The sequence below is a fragment of the Myiozetetes cayanensis genome, unplaced genomic scaffold (genome assembly GCF_022539395.1).
Source record: "Myiozetetes cayanensis isolate MyiCay16 unplaced genomic scaffold, myiCay2020 scf4, whole genome shotgun sequence".
NCBI lineage: Eukaryota > Metazoa > Chordata > Aves > Passeriformes > Tyrannidae > Myiozetetes > Myiozetetes cayanensis.
Genome location: NW_026087631.1, coordinates 14439562 through 14455927, shown reverse-complemented (window position 1 = coordinate 14455927; position 16366 = coordinate 14439562). Strand labels below are relative to the sequence as shown.

Below are 16366 nucleotides of genomic sequence, written 5' to 3'. Positions count from 1 at the left end.
TCAGCGCTACCATAAAAGGAATATGTTTAATCAATAAGGTATATTGTTCGAATGGTGTGGAGGAAAAAACACCAAAACTAACAGCATTTGTAAAGGTTAATCAATTCAGCTAATTGTAAATGCTCTTTGTTGACAGTCTCTAAACAGTTACTCCTCTTTGTAGCAGCTAATTCACTGGGATGTAACAATGCTAAGCTGGAAAGGAAGGACGGGAAGAAAAGCAGTCAAATTTCTCATTACTCTCTGTACCATTCTCCCCCTCTGTCAGTAACGTCAATATATTTACCAGAGGGAGATAATCTTTTCTTTCTGCTAGCATTGTCTTACCTCCTTCATTACACAACAAACAAAGCAAGAGGTCTATGCTTCATGGCCCAGGAAGACGAAAAGGAAATCAGGATATTGATCTTTTTGTTCAGTTCTTTAAAGGCCAAACGTATGACTAATCAGAGAGATAGTTTTTGCAGTGCTCTTTATTTCACAGCCATAAAGATTTTTTTTTGTTCTCAAAGATTGTTTCCTGTAGAAAAAAGGACAGTCAACATGATTCTGTGCTTCCAAGAACTAAAGACAGGTACACACTACAACAAAGGAGATGAAGCCTGATTTCAAATTTTTTCTCTAGACCAATTTAAAATCAGCCTATGAAGGTAGATTGATGGTCTCTGACATTTGTGAGCTGTGCAGTTGTTTGTTGTTTATGAAAGAGCCCGGAGTTTTCCAAAGTGATACCTGGTTCCACTTCTGTATCCTGAGTTTCAAATACAAACAGCTTTCATTTAGACATCCACCTCAAATAATGCCAAAGTTATCACACGGGCTTTAAAGCATTGTTTGGTTTTGTCCCTGATGTATTTCTGGTGTTTTCAGCAACTGAAAAATATTAGCATAATTTAATTTTACTTTTGCAAAGTCAGCCAGAGGTCAGAGATTTCAGGTCTTCACAGAATCAATCGATATTGATTAAAGGTCAAAGCAAGTCCTGAAAACACAGTGAGCACTCCCACCAAACAAAGCACTGTCCTTCCTGTAGCAAAAAGAAAATGAGAACAGAGTGAGAAATAGCAGCTTGTCTCATCGTTTTCTGCCTTCAAAGCCACAGCTGCCAACACTGTCCTTCTCCTCTCTGTGCCAGCTCCTCCTGGATCACTGCAGCTGACTGAGCCCACTATCTGCTTGGACATTTCTCAGGAAGAAAACTGGACATTTTTTCCCTTGTACTTCAAAAATCTCAACAGAGGCTATACTTGTCAAAAGCCTGGACCAGGCTCTGAGGATCGGTTACAAGGACATATCCAGGAAAAATACATATTCATACAAGGTAATTTGGCTAAGGTTATCGTATCAGTGCTCCAACCTGATGAGTATTTCATATGACACTGTTAGCTGTATGATTGGTTTTGTTGTTTATAAGTAGATGGTCTGATATTTGCCTCTTGCTTTTTATAGAGAGGTCTGTTCCTGCTATGCATATCATTAATATGTCAACATTTAAGTCAAATGATTAAAACCAAAAGGTGTTACATCGACTGAGGAAATATCTGAAGTACAAATTTTTAATTTGCTGTGTTAAATGAGTTTGTATCTTTCTTTCAAATTTCTAGCAGGAACATCTGGTAAAATGATAGGCTGGGATAGAACAAAAGAAACACCATTATGGAAAGTGTGTTTTCTTACTCAGAAGTGCTCTTCTTAGAGCAAAAATCAGTTAATAAATCAGTTGTTTATTTCACTCAAATAATTACAACTTAAGAGCACTGAGCAACTTTACAGCTTAAGGAACATTAAGGAAAAAAACTACATCTACATAGCAGCCCAGCGATGCCTAGATGTTGAATAGCCTAAAAGATGTTGTGTCTGTCAGTTGTGCTCTTCCTAAACCATAAGGAACCTTTTCTCCTGTCACTATTATATTGATGTAACCTTCTGAGTGGTGGTGTCATAACTTTGAGGAGAGCCTCCTAGCCTCATTTAGGCAGCTGCCCTAATCTTGAACACCTACCTTTCACACAGCAAAGGAACCTATTACTCAGTTTATATTTTTTCTGCTTCTCACCCTTGTATTCTTCCCTGTTAACATATTACTACCTCTTATACCTTCTCCTCTGCCCTTTCTCTTCCTCCACCCACTTAATTTTACTTTTTTTAAAGAAACAGTTTAATTTTCTTTCCAGATGGTAAATTTTTACATCAGTTTAATAATCTCTTGAAGGTATACTGGAGTATTGCTCAACTCACTTCTAAATTAAAGCGCTTATTAAAAAACTTTGAAGCACTTTAACAATTTTAAATCACTGCACACATAGCAATTTAAAATTATTGGAGCAGTTTTATAAGCACTTGAATTTGGAGGTGATCAGAGACCTGAAAATGTGCAATATAGAGTAATTTAAAATTATTAGAGTACTTCACATTTTTTCATATACTTCACATAAGCTTTTCAGTTTGGAAGTAATCGGGTTATGACTTGTGAGCTTGCGTATCGTAATGTGAATGCTTCTTATTCTTCTTCAAGATACAGCCTGTTAAATCAAACTGCTTCAGTAATTGTGAATTGCTATACATGGACATGTTCAGAAATCTAACATTACTTCTTAAATTAAAAATATTTTTCATTCCAAATCTGTAAGAAAGACTTTAAAGTGACACAATGACAATTTATTTTTTTTTTGGAGAAGGCTGTTTTAAGTTTTCCCAGGATGAAAACAAACCAAAACGTCTAAATAAAAATACTTAAAAGAATATTTTTATGCACCACTACTATGAACATTCAACTATATTCAAAATCAGCCTTCCTCATGTACACAGTAATTTATATTAAACACTAAACACCCCTTAATTTCATGAATAAAAATTTGTCAGATCAACCTTTATATACAAAACTAAGAGAGAATAACGTAGGAATAAAGTTGTGGATTTCCAGGTTGTTCATACAGGTGATTAAGTGTAATCCCATTACAGATTTTAAAAACTTCTAGTTATTCAGTCAAAAAATGTACTTTTGTACTTGATTAGGATAGCATTTCTCAGCCTCTTCTATCAATAACAGAAGGAGCCCATCTAGAAAACAGTCTTAAAACAAAAGCTTCATAACAATTCAGACTAGATCACTGTGTAGGCATTTTTGCATGCGTACAATGTAAACATACAAAATATAGGATACAAAAAAATACTCTTTCAGGTATTTTGCAGGAGGCAGTTCAGGTTGGTTTTTTGCCAGTGGAAAACTTCAAAAATTATGTACTGCAGAGAGGTCAATAGAAGACTATGCTTGCTAACACAACTGGAAACAATGAGAAGTTAATATTAATTGTGAAAGAGCTGAAATGCTGTTACTTCAAAGTACTGCAAGTCATACAGTGCACCGATCAGAAGAAAGCAAATAAGAGCACATTGAAGCAAGTAATGCCAAGTAACTTTCCATAAAATAAAACACCTCTAAGAGTTCAGTGAAAGGGCAACAGTAGCAAGACTACAGGGCTCTCTGGTAGATGAAAGCATTAAAGTCAGATCTGAGAGTGCATATATTTGTGTTTACAATTCATGAGCTATGTTCCTTTCTATATTAAAACTGTAAGAATGAAATACTGGATGATTGGTCCCATGAACAACCAGATTTCAGACAGGCAGATGGTATTAAACACTAATGCCAAAATAGCATCATAATTAATTATCATATATCAGCAATAAATTCTCTATCTAAGGCAATACTTGGTGATTCAGTGTTTATAAAATGTAAGGCAATGATTTAACATGCAATGTTTGCATACCAGGCTGCAAATATGATAATCATGTGACATTTTTTTAAAGAATCGCTTTTAGTTATCAAAAAATGAAAAAGCAGAAAAGAGTAAGCTAATTGGTCAGGCAATTTGTGTTTCTCAGAGAAGGCTGTGCAACTGAGACAGGTGAATTTAATGCAACCACAAATATCTTTCTTAGCTTCTAGAAACAGAAGTTGCTTGACAACGTAACCTAACCCAGAGGTTTGGAGATGACTGTGAACTAAAGCATTCAGTAAAGACCCAGAGAATTATATAATGCACAATACTGTGGAATAAAGTGCCTGTCATGGAAGTTTCTTTCTCTAGTGCTTTCACAAAGTAGTAGTTTTGTGCCCCAAATTACAGGAAATTATATCACTTCCTATGAAAATACTCATGCCGCTAGATGTATATTTGTTCACATAATGTTTCTCACAGCATCCCACGGAGCCCTTCATATACTAAAGAATTACACAAGTTAATGCTCTATATTGCACTGAGCTCTGTACAAAAAAGTTTCCATTTATCTGTTTCAAATTCCAGTCTTCAATTCCGCAATCATTGAAACAGCAGCTTTGCTATTATACAGGGTCAAGCTTCTTAATATTACTCATCTCTTAAAAATGTCAAACCACTTTTCAATTTCCTTTCATCTACAGTTTGAGTCTGGACTAAATGTCCCTTTCTTCTGTTGTTCCCACAGATGCAACTTCAAAGAGTACTTCAGAAAAGCTTTTGCAGGATTTGTATTTTTCTAAAAGTTTTTTCTGTGGACCTCTCTTTCAATTTTTCTGCATATCTTTAATACCAACACTACTAGAGCTCTTTACCAAAAGATGTTAAAATTTCTTTAGAGACCTCCTGCTGTTTGTTAATTCAGTAGCTATACCACTGAGCAGTTCTTGCAGTCACCACATTAGGAGCCATCAGCTGTTGTAAGCATAAAACCTCAATTGCCTTTCCTCTGCAATACGTATAAGCCCATGACCCAACACTACATTGCAGCTCCTGGAGTCACCCGTGGAAAATTTGCTTCTTTTCTATGAGAAGATGAGTGCCAATTACAATAGTTTGCTGTCTATTTTGCCAGTTCCATTTTGTTCCCCTATCCCTCATTTTAATCCCCTTCTTAGTAAATCAGAGATACACTGCTTTACTCTGGGATGTTTCTATCTAATTCCATCTAATATTGGATTTTGGCTTTGATGCCTTCAGTGTATACACATGCACATATTCCATTAGGACAGGAGCATGCCAAGCAGTAAACTGGATATAATCTAGCTCCGATCTTGAAGCTAAAAATAAACAAATTATTTTACTCTCATTTATCAGTTCATGTTCTGCTGTTTAATTGAGAGCTATGGCTATTCTAGTTTTTTTAACACATTTTATTGACTGCAATCCACTAAACCTTCTCCCCCCTCATCAGCAAACACAGACAAGCTCCCTTGTGGTTACACACTGTGTTGTTGTCACAGGCTTTTTTCAGTTGTTTCACTTTACAAGATCACTCGTCCCTAGTAATACATATATAATTCACATATAAGTGAAATAGTTCCCCAAAAGCCATTCATCCCCAGAGGAAACTGCTCTTTAATTGTTTGTTATGCCCTCTCAGCAAGGAGGCTGACTTACACCATACACGTGCATCATTTTATTTAAATGACATCCTACCTTACTACGAAAGCTGCCAGAACTATTTGATCTTCCTCCACTAAGGCTGCCAACTACAGAAAGCCCCCTGAGAACAAAGCGGCAGATGAAAAAGAAGTGCTGATGCTTCAGGCAATTCTTTTAGCCAGAGCTCTACCAGCAGCAACATGCAGCAGGAAAAAATACATGCTTCAAAGGTAATTACAGCGTGTTGCATCTTTCTGTCTTTATTTAAGATACTTGGGATCAATTTCCTTCCCTTAGCAAGGGGAATTGCAAACAGCACCAACATAAACAACCAAACACCAATCAAGAAAAAGAAGTCTCTCTCCCACCTTCTACCATCCTCTCTGCAAGGATCACACCATGTGATAAATGGCACAAGGCTGATGTCCTATAACAGTGCGTCTCTCAGTCACTCTAGTGACCTGGCCCTTCCTGGCCTCACTCTTTCATCTCAGTCCCCTGACCGGTTAACTTGCAAGACGTCCCAGGTTGCATTGGGATTTTTTGCTGCAGGACTTGGGATCAGCAGTGCCAATGTGCTGCTTTAATGGACAAAAGGGGGAATGGAATTCAGCACTGCATGCGACAATAGCACCTCACGAAGCAATGTAAGACCGAGGCTGAACGAAATTATCCGTTTTGCTTGACAGATGTTTACACAAACCCTCTCTTCACTTTTAATATTTGGGAAATTGTTGCCTGAGGTTTGGTTTGATTTTCAATTTCAAATGAAGCATTAAAAAATATCCCCACAAAGGAAAGCAGAATGGCTGAGTTTCTGAATATTAAACCTCAAAATCACCCCCAGGTTTCTCAAAAAGCTTTATGAATAAGAGAAAGGTGTGTGTGGAAAAAAAATTCATCACCCACCACCCTTTTCCTGAACCTGGGATGAGTTTCAAACCTGTGATAAAATGCAAAACTAGGCAATATTTAGGGTTGGTTTTAAGGTTTCATAATAAGTGGAAGTCACAGGTTTAGATTCAGCCCTAACACTGAGTTTTTATAATAATGGCCAGTCTTCGCGAGCGAAGATCCGGGGAAGGTTTTTACACCTTCCAGCCTGCGCATTGGATTTTTTAGGTGAGACACAGTGTGCGCGGAACTGAGCCCACCCTTTAATCCTAAGGTTCATCTGCCGGGGCCAAGCGAGCTTGGACAGTGGCAGCGAGGTCCTTAGGACGTAGGTGGGTTGCCTTTAAGGGTTAACGAGCCCCACCTGCCCGGGAGTGGCCCTGACCGGGAATCGAACCCGGGTCTCGGCAGTGATAGCGCCGCGCCTTTACCGCTAGACCACCAGGGGCTCCATCTAACACTGAGTACGCACATTACATTTACATTATGCCTTGTAGTCCTTCTGATGAAAAAAACCTGTATCATTATGAGAAAGATTATAGTTTGGGTTTTGGTTTTGGTTTTGTTTTGTTTGTTTGTTTGTTTTGGTTTGGTTTTTTGTTTTTTTTTCAGAATTCTCACTAACCTACTTTCTGGAGACTGAGAACAAAAACATATGTCTTTGGCATGGGTTAAAAGGACATGCCATGCAGATCCTTCAACAGGATTACCAAGCAAGCAAAGTTGTCATCTTCAGTATCCAAATCAGGTTTTAATGGCTGCAGAAAACACTCCCAAAAAAGTGTGGGAGTGTATTTTCATGCTTCTTCATGCAGCTCAGACACTGTCAGTAAAGGTTGGAGCTATTTATCTCCATCTCTCATTTTAGTGCTGATTGGAAGAATTCTTTGCAGCCAAGAGCAAGCACAGCACAATTCTGTTTGGGAGAAAGCTGGCAAGGGTGCTGGGTTTTTAAGTGGCTATTACTAATCCACACTGTTAGCACCTGCTGCCACTGCAGCTTATCCAAGAGCAGCACTGGCTCACTAGTTTTCTAGAGTTCTGACTGGAAGTGCCAACAAATGTGGCATGGATGCTGTGCCTAGACAGCAGCTGGAGAAGACCTTAGAGGAGGACCTGAACAAAGCTCATTCACACCAAGGCAACCAATTCAGAAAGCCAGAAAAAAAACCCAGACAGGCAAAGGAAAGTGTACATGTGTCAGGTAACTCATTCTTGCAACACCTCCAGTTTTATAAATCAAATACATTTTGTATATTTATAGACCCATTTCTTTCTTTGAAGGCCAATGACAACCCACAGAGCTCTGCATAGATTTGCCAAAAATAATTACTCTGGTCACTTAGCAAAGCAGAGGATCTGTCATCCAGAAACATATTGCCTAGCAACAGTTCACTTACCCTTCCTCCCTCGCAATGAGCAAACACTGCCTGCCCTCCCCACCCCCACCTTGTTTGTATTGGCTTTCTGGCTGCTGGCAGAAACAACAGCTCACCTGGGTGTAAAACTATTTCTGATGAGAGGACTCTGTGCTGTTTAAGTCCAAGTACATGTGAGAAGTGTAGTTCAAGAAAATACTGGCTGCCAACAAAAGGCACAGTTTCCGTCTGTGATAAAACCTGTCTCACAGTATGCCTGGATAAAACCCACTTCAAATAAGGTCACCATTATTGCAGTTCTTGGCAAACTGTGATGGGGTATGGTGAAGGAAGAGGAGGAAACAAAACCAATAATACCAAACAAGGAACTACAGCACTACCCACAGCCACAGAAAACAGTATTTTCCTCAAAGGTTTTTCATTAGCATATATTTTATTATTACTGCAGTGTCATAGAATTGTAAACTACTTTCTAATTTTGTTTTATATGAAATTATTTAGGCTATGATTTATAGGAAAGAACTATACCATTTCTCCTCCCTCATGGAAACCTTCCACCTTCTTCCGCACACACAGGCTGCACCATTTGTTTTTTAGTTGATGGCTGCCATTAGTGCAGAGCTTTTTTCCCTTTTTTCTAAAAGAAATATTTTGGGCAATTGTACAATTCATGTTGCTAACAACTTTGTGTAACATTCAGGAAACAGTTTGGACATCTTGAAGCTGCATCCTGAGACTAAGACGACACAATTTTCACCCTCTGCTACACCACACACCTTTCCACAGTAGGGAAGCCTCAGACCTGACAGCTGTCCTTACTCTCAGTAGTGGTATAGTTGTTAAGTACCAGCTTTTCCAGAGTTGTATGCACATAAGTGACAATTATCTAGGATGATATTAATACCTTATATTTTCTCTGTGGCTCATCTGTGCTATTTCATAAAGCAAAACTTACATATAGGCTGTAACAATATTTGTCACTGTTTGGCATGCATATAAATTAGTAGACACAGTTCAAAAATAATTTCAGGTTTAGCAATGTCAAAAAGTCCTCAATCTAAACATTTTTCTTAGCTAGTCAGAAATACCCTTTAAAAAAACCAAACCCAAGCCATAAAGACTTATACGTTCTTTTTGAACTGTGACAGTGCTTAACATCTAATCTCCACCCCCCAAAAAACATGAGCTACTAGATACTAATCTTTGTTTAAAATACTGTCAGGTGCCAGTCTTGAAATATATAACTCTGAGACGAAATTTTAATTTCAGTTGCCTTTGAATAACTTAATAGTTAACATTCAGATCACCCAGTAAACAAAGATTAAAAAAGGATAAAATAAAGGAAGAAATATTAATATCCTATGTATTAACATTTCACTATAATGATTATTGGAGTAATCTTTGTTATTCTGGAGTTTATACTTTGTTGTACTGGAGTTATTCTCTGAATTACAGTAGAGTGCCCTTATAGCTGTTTACTATTATGTTTTATTCTATGTTCACATTTTTTTTAAATTGTTTCAAATTTTTGGGGATGTCATCTAATCATTTCAGTATAGGTGCTGCAGTATTGCTTGTCATATCATGTTTCAGTCTGATACAAAATATCTTTCCTTAATCCTCTTGTCCCTACCCATTTGACAGTGATTTTATCTTTTGTTTAAATGTTATAAAAACTAACAGTCTATTGTTGTTCCTGGGCCAGCACCCTTGATTTTTTCAGCTACAATATGAACAGTGTGAGGAGTAACGTTGGGTAGTTAGCTACTGATGAACAAGCTGGAAACTGAAAAGAATACTTGCTCTTGAACAATTTTTTCATTATAAGAAACCTGATTTATTTGTCCTTTTTTTGTTTGTTTGTTTGTTTTTTTTATCCTCAACAGGAAAATGGCAGTTCATTAATGGAAAAGATACAGTAAACCCTTAAAATAGTCTCTGACAAGTTGGAATCAATGTCAATGATTTAAGGCCCTAAAATTTTGAGGTTTTTCTGCTTATAAAGTATTTGGCACATGCATTGAAGATGGGGGGGATGGGGAACCAAAACAAAAACCCTGATTATTGTAAGGTGCTTTACAGCTTTTTTCAGCTCAGTTAGTGACTTATAAAATTATATTTTTGGTGATTAGCATCTAGCCACAGATTGAAAGATGGCCTCTTAGATGTAAATTGACTGCTACAGAAATGTCCATACTGTATGTAACATGTGTTGCACTTCTCCAAATACAAATGCTCATTATAACACCTTCATTATCTTTGATGTTAGTAACATCAGGTTTGGTCCAGCACCACTGAAACATATGGGAATTTTAATATTGATCCCTACAGAAGCAGAAACTCACTAACACTTTTGAGCATATGTCCAGATAGAAAGTCTGAAACACATGTTGAATATAATGCCACACAGAAAAAAACTGAAGTGGAAGAAGTCAGGTTTAAAGTGTGCAGAATGAAAACTAAACAGAATAGAGGACACAGATGCAACAAAGCAGGGTAAAGATGGAACAAACTGAGGATGACTACTAGCAGTGACAAACTGGGCTTTTCAAAGTTCTATATTACAGGGAATTCTGATGTACAAGATGTGTAGTACCAAGAGCAAGCAAAACACAGATTATATAATATTTTAGAAACAAATACTCTTCTGATGGCACAGGAAACATGCACCAAAAAAAATATAGAGACTTTCTCTGCTTCATTTTCCTCTTTAAGCTCATGTGCTATTTAGATTTAAAACAAAGATGCCTAAGATATTCAATCCACTTTCTCTTCAACTAACACGGCTTTCCTTGTAAAACAGGCAGTCTCTCCTCATTTGTTTGCTGCCAATGTCATATTGTGTTTCTTTTTTTCCATTTTGAGGCTGAGATAGTCTCTTTCACTGATGGACTTTTTAAATTCACTTGAACCCACAGTCAGCTGCATCATCATCAAGTAATCAGTCTCCATGTGACTGAATTCTTAGTGTGTTAGTACCCAGAGAAGTGGAACCCAGAGAAAAAATACAGTGTGCCTTAAGCAGCAGAAGTTTTTACATCCAGTGCTATTCCATTCTCAAGGATCAGATTACCCCTTATTCATAATATTTTTATTATTAACCTACAGTTCACTTAGCTTTGACTCAAAGACTTCAGCTTCAGAATGCAGACTTTGCTGGGCTTAAAAGCAGTGCCAGGAGTGCAGAAGTGTCCCAGATTGTTACACAACTCTGTAGCAATGCCTACAACAAGCACTGACAGAAAGTGACCTACTCAAACTACTGGAAAGGAACAATTTACACCAGAGCTGGAGCAAAAAGGGAATTGTTTGGTCTCTGCAAGGGCTACCTGCACCACTTATACCTACACTACAGAATAGTGGAAACATATTTGAAAATTTTCAGCTTAAGCAAAGTCTACTGAGCTAAGTATATCTGTACCCAGCCTCAGTGAATTAACTGCTTGTTCTTGATCTTTTTTCCAGTCACAAATTGTACGTGAACAGTTGCTGATTTTATTAATTTTTTTCTTGGTTAATTTTCAAAACTTTCAATAGCAAAAACTACCTTTGGCTTATTGTATTAAGTAAGCGTTTGTTTTGAACTTCATACTTGCTTATAGTTGTAATGAGGCCATGAAGTCAATGAGAAGCCATGGTGAAGGGAGGAAAGAGCCTGACAAAAAAGAGAGGCTTGTGCCATATGGAGACATCAAGGGATATATCTGATGTGGATGCTGACAGCATTGCTTCTTCCTCCCTGCTTGGCATTTCTGAAAGCCACCTTAGACTTGTGAAATTCTCTCAGGTCTTGCAGTGTAGAACAGGGAACTATTCCCCAGTAAATAAGACATCATTGAGCTCTGTCTTTTCCAAAATGCCTGGAGTTAAAAAACAAAAGGCAGATCTAGCAGTTCTCCCACAACTGCCAAACAGCTGTTTTAATAGCAGACTTGGATGGCTGCATAGCTTAACTCAAATTAACAGGACAGGAAGGGGAACACATGAGATACGAGTAAGTAGATAGAGCAGAGATGACAAATAATGATAAAATTATGATTGAGGCAAGACCTTCCTGCAAGAAAGTCAACACTTTTGTCTTAGCTGGGGCTTGACATTTAACCCTTGCTTGTTTGGCATCCATGCCTGATTAAAAGTTATGAACAACTTGTGAACAGCCATAATGCTATACCAGCAAATGGATATGGTTGAGCACCTGAGCAATTGTGTGTGGAAGAGAACTGAGCAGAGGAGTTCTAAAGGGAAATGTCCACACAGCTAGTCATTCCCGTCTGATTTCTGCGGGTAAATAAACATGCCACAGTTAATCCAGGTCTTGGAAAAATTATCTTAGACGCATAAAATGGCGCATCCACAGATTCAAGGTTGTTTTCGTCCTTCATGAGCTGAGTAGATAAGCGTGGGAAATACCTCCCACACTAATTTGATGTCTGAGTACTAGTCTCCCACAGAACTGAACAATACCAAGTATCCCAGATGGCTTTTGGTTTAATTAGTTGGCAAAGAACAGTACAAATTCTGTGGGATTATGTGTTCATGATGGGCACAAAATTTTGCTCAAATTGGTTTCTGACAACTGATTAAATGCCTAAAGATGAAAAGTTCATTTTGCAAAGTATTACATTTACTCAGAAAATAAAATGAAAATATTACCCATGTGCTTGCTATGTAATCCTGGCTCCTACAGAGTCTGTAAATGTTCACTGTTTACCTCTCTGCTACTGTATTCATTATTGCTCACACTAATGCTATTGACATCACTATTTAATACACTAAAGTGCTACCGCTAGGATTTGATTCCCATTACTAAGTGCTGGACAAATGTATTGGAATGACCTGTCTTCCCTCTGTGAATGGAGCATAGGAATGGGGGAGTTGGGAGACAGTGTCTCTTGTTAAATTGTGTGCTAAATTAAGCACAAAACATTTAGCAGCTCATCACCATTGTATTGCTAGTTTCACCACGGCTAATAATTTTTCAAGGAGTAACTCAACAAACATCTTGGAATACATTTTAAAAAGGAGCATTTCAGGATCTTTTGACCACCACTCATTTCAGCAGAAACATGTATTTGTAGCCCAATGGTTAGAAATAATTCCATCACATAAATGTTCTTATTTTCAGCACTGTTGGTGTATAGCTAGTTACAGAAACATCTCCAGAAGTGTCTGTGATATAAATGATCCCTACAGTACAGAGGAAATGAAATCAATGTATTAGGAACAGACTTTCATATTTTTGCAAAGTAAAATTTTGCTGTCACATTGGAATAGGAAAAATAAAATTATGATAAAAATTACATACACCTCATTTTCTATAACAGGGAATACAGGAATCTAAATGAAAGTAGCCTGACTACTGTGAAAACTAACCTGAAATCTGAAACTCTCCTTTTCTTTAACGTTTAAAAAACACTTGGCTGTTTACTGTAATAATTTTTATTCAAGCATGGTCAAAGAATGCCAGGCATGGTTTAGTATTTCTTCGTCTGTGATGACACAACAACCTAGGGACAGGGTAAGAACACCATGGACAGTCTTTCTGTGTCCAGAAGTCACAAAACAAAACTCCAAATACTGCAGTAGCAAACAGAAGTCAATGTCCTGACTGTTTTAATACTTGATTTAATCCTTCTTCCATTTCATTCTCTCAAATTCAGCAGTTTCACCTTTTTTGAGGCTGATAACCTTTTCCTCAGGTGATCAGCAAGCTTTCACTTTTGGACAAATGCCTGTAGAACAGGAGGGTCTTCATGAATCAACACCACTCTTTGGTGAACTTCTGCACACCTGCAGATAATTAGATGAGTTTTCCTTAGCTCCAGCCTAGATGACACTCACAGCAACAAGGGCATCTACATGCAGTGAAGTCTTCTTCCCTGTGGAGAAGGAGTTTCTCTGAAAATCTCTCTTCCAATCAAAGCAGAAAAGCAGATAAGTGCACAAATGTGTTAGGGTTGTCACTTCAGTCAGAGACAATCACTAACCACTCTCAGGGCTGGAAGACATAATTCATTAACGTGAGCAGACATAGAAGTTAATGTCAAATTATAAAATAATGTATTTTATTTTATGGTTTCTTTTGCTTTACTTTTTGCTTTGCACTTTTCTAGGATTGCATTCTTTTCTGGGGAGACTCATTCCTTCACATTCAACTTCATCCTGAAGAGGAAAACCTATTTCTGTGCAACCACTCAATGTAGGACTCCTGGACACCATATATCCCGCTGCTCATTGCAGAATCATTGTATGGAATAAAAAGTACTGGTCTAAATACCAGATCTGAGGAACTTTTCTTAAAAAACTGTGACACTTCACAGCAAGGTATTAACAGTGATGTTGTCAGCTGTCCTATAGATGAGCCAGCCAGCAATGCAGGTGCCTGGGGTTGCATAGCCCCCATCCAAGGCTATGGAGTTCCTGTTTGTTAGCTAGCTTTTACATTCTTACTTCCAAACAGAAACTACACACCCACATTTCGACACAAAGTGAGATCTTCCAAAAGGCACAACATGAGGAGATGAAGTACTCTCTCAGGTTAAGAAGTAGCACAGAGAAGTAGCAAAATTGCTATCCTATTTTGATTAAATTATAAATGTCAAGCATTAAAACACTAATATGGTGTTAAAACACAACAAAGGTGTTTTGTAAGGATGCTCATCAGACTTTCAAAGTATGAAGTGCCCCCGGAATGTAGGATAGTAAGGAGGGTGTTACTTATTTTTACTGCTTCTCTTATGGGTTCTCTAGATGTTACTTTCATTACCCCACAAGTTGTAGAGGAAAAAGTAGTCATCACTTTCTGGGCATAAGTCTGAAGGATCCCAGAAAAGAATGTGCCAAACTGCAACTCAGTCCAAATATTTATATATTCAGGAAATGTTACTCTTCAGATGCATACTACAGGGTCTGTATGGATGCTTTCTTTGGCAGCATTGTGTTGCATACTGTTATTTCTCATTAGCAACAACTGCAGTCTAGCTCAGGAAAACTGTAAATACATTTTACATTAGGCATTTTGTTCCTCAATTATTCACATCTTCCTAATAAAGCTTCCTGCTGTGGAAACTGTTGGACAGGAATATGTCCAAGAAAAGAGAAGGTGATCTTGAATTATTTTCCATACAAAAAGAAGTACTATATGTAACTGTAGCTATAATGAACAATGATGATTTAAAAATAATATTATGCCATATATTTGAATGATAATTTGCTCTTGTGAGTGAGACAGTGCAATGAGGCTGAAAGTTTAGACTTTTGAAAAGGTTTTACAAATACTCCATTTTTTACTACACTAATACTGACAAATAAAGCTGGTGACCATTAATGTCAATTCTGTTACTTATTTATTTAGTTGTTGAATTTTTACCAGAAGTATTTAGTCACTTGTGATTATGGGCAGACTGGAAGTCAATAAGTTTAAATTCCTTTAATTTTCCACATTCCTATCCTAACTCACGCTTTTGACCACTTCTAATCTCTAACAACCTACTGGTTTAATTACTTTAGTCTCTCATATTTCAGCTTAGAAACACATATTTAAGCTAAATAAAAGACCTCTGAGGAATTACTTCAATAGGGTTGACTTTCTCATTTTTTCTTGATCACAGTATCATGTTATATGACATCTTATCTGCAACAGGCTTCCCAATTTATTTGTTACGCAGAGATAAAGATAGTCATTATTAATACATTAGCATAGTCTTACTGCTATGATCTTCTACGGGAATGTCTATGACCATCAACTGAAGACCTACTGGTTTGTCAAATGAATGCCCCTTACACCCTCCTCTCACACCCCCACTCCCCAAACCCATCAGCTTTTTTTTCTTTTTCCATGTCTTCTCTCCTAAACCACTGGGGGAAAAAAAGAAAAAAAAAAAAAAAAAAAAAAATAGAAAAAAAAAAGAAAAAGAAAACTTTACGCCCCTTATATGCCACACCTCACACAATAACTTTGGGGTGAAGAATATCTATAATAAACCTCAAGATTCCTTGGTAATGCTGTAATGGAAACTAACAATGATGATTTAGATTAATATAATTAACTGGAATTTCTTCTCTCAACATATGTTATCAGCAGATTTGAAATTTTTAGTTATCGTAATTCTTGCCAAATAGCACCAATCTCCATTTTTCCAGCATTCAAAGCCATAACCCTATTTTCTTTAGCTGAGACGACAGACTTTATAAGCAATGTAATTTTATTAAGTTTGTTGTTAAAAATTAATGTGGAAATTAAGAAAGGTTTAAGCAGTGGGTTTTAAGGTTTATTTTTCGTTATGTCTGTTTTAATAAACCTGTATTAATATTCCGTGAAAAAAGAAATCTACAGCATCACTAATAAAACCTTTTAAGTGGTAATCCTTCAGAATCCTTCCTTGTAATGGTAGAACATTTGTAGTACTAAACCAATGAAATTCACACATGCTACAACAGAGTAGTGAAGTGATTATTACAACATTTTTTCCGAAGTACCATAGGCTTTAGATGATTAGAGAGTAGTCTTATGTTTTAAACTCTCTGCCAACAGTCAGGCTTTAAGTTGAGTTGGATCATGGATAGATTGCAGTATAATGTATGTTGACAGTTTAATAACATGGGTTACTATCCTTAGTTTGTTTTATGATGTAATACATCTTTATAGGAGTCCCCAGAGATTTCAACAATGATTTTCAAGGCCAAGAGAACTCAATAAACTAAAAGATT

At 37.1% G+C, this 16366-nt stretch overlaps 1 long non-coding RNA gene across 1 annotated transcript; it reads left to right on the top strand.

Annotated features, from left to right (window-relative positions):
• The first annotated feature begins 1021 nt into the window (after positions 1-1021).
• Positions 1022-16057, top strand: LOC126647694 (uncharacterized). Its single transcript, XR_007630645.1, has 3 exons — positions 1022-1321; positions 4468-5614; positions 13771-16057. It is a non-coding gene; the product is annotated as an uncharacterized LOC126647694 (long non-coding RNA).
• The last annotated feature ends 309 nt before the right edge of the window (positions 16058-16366 follow it).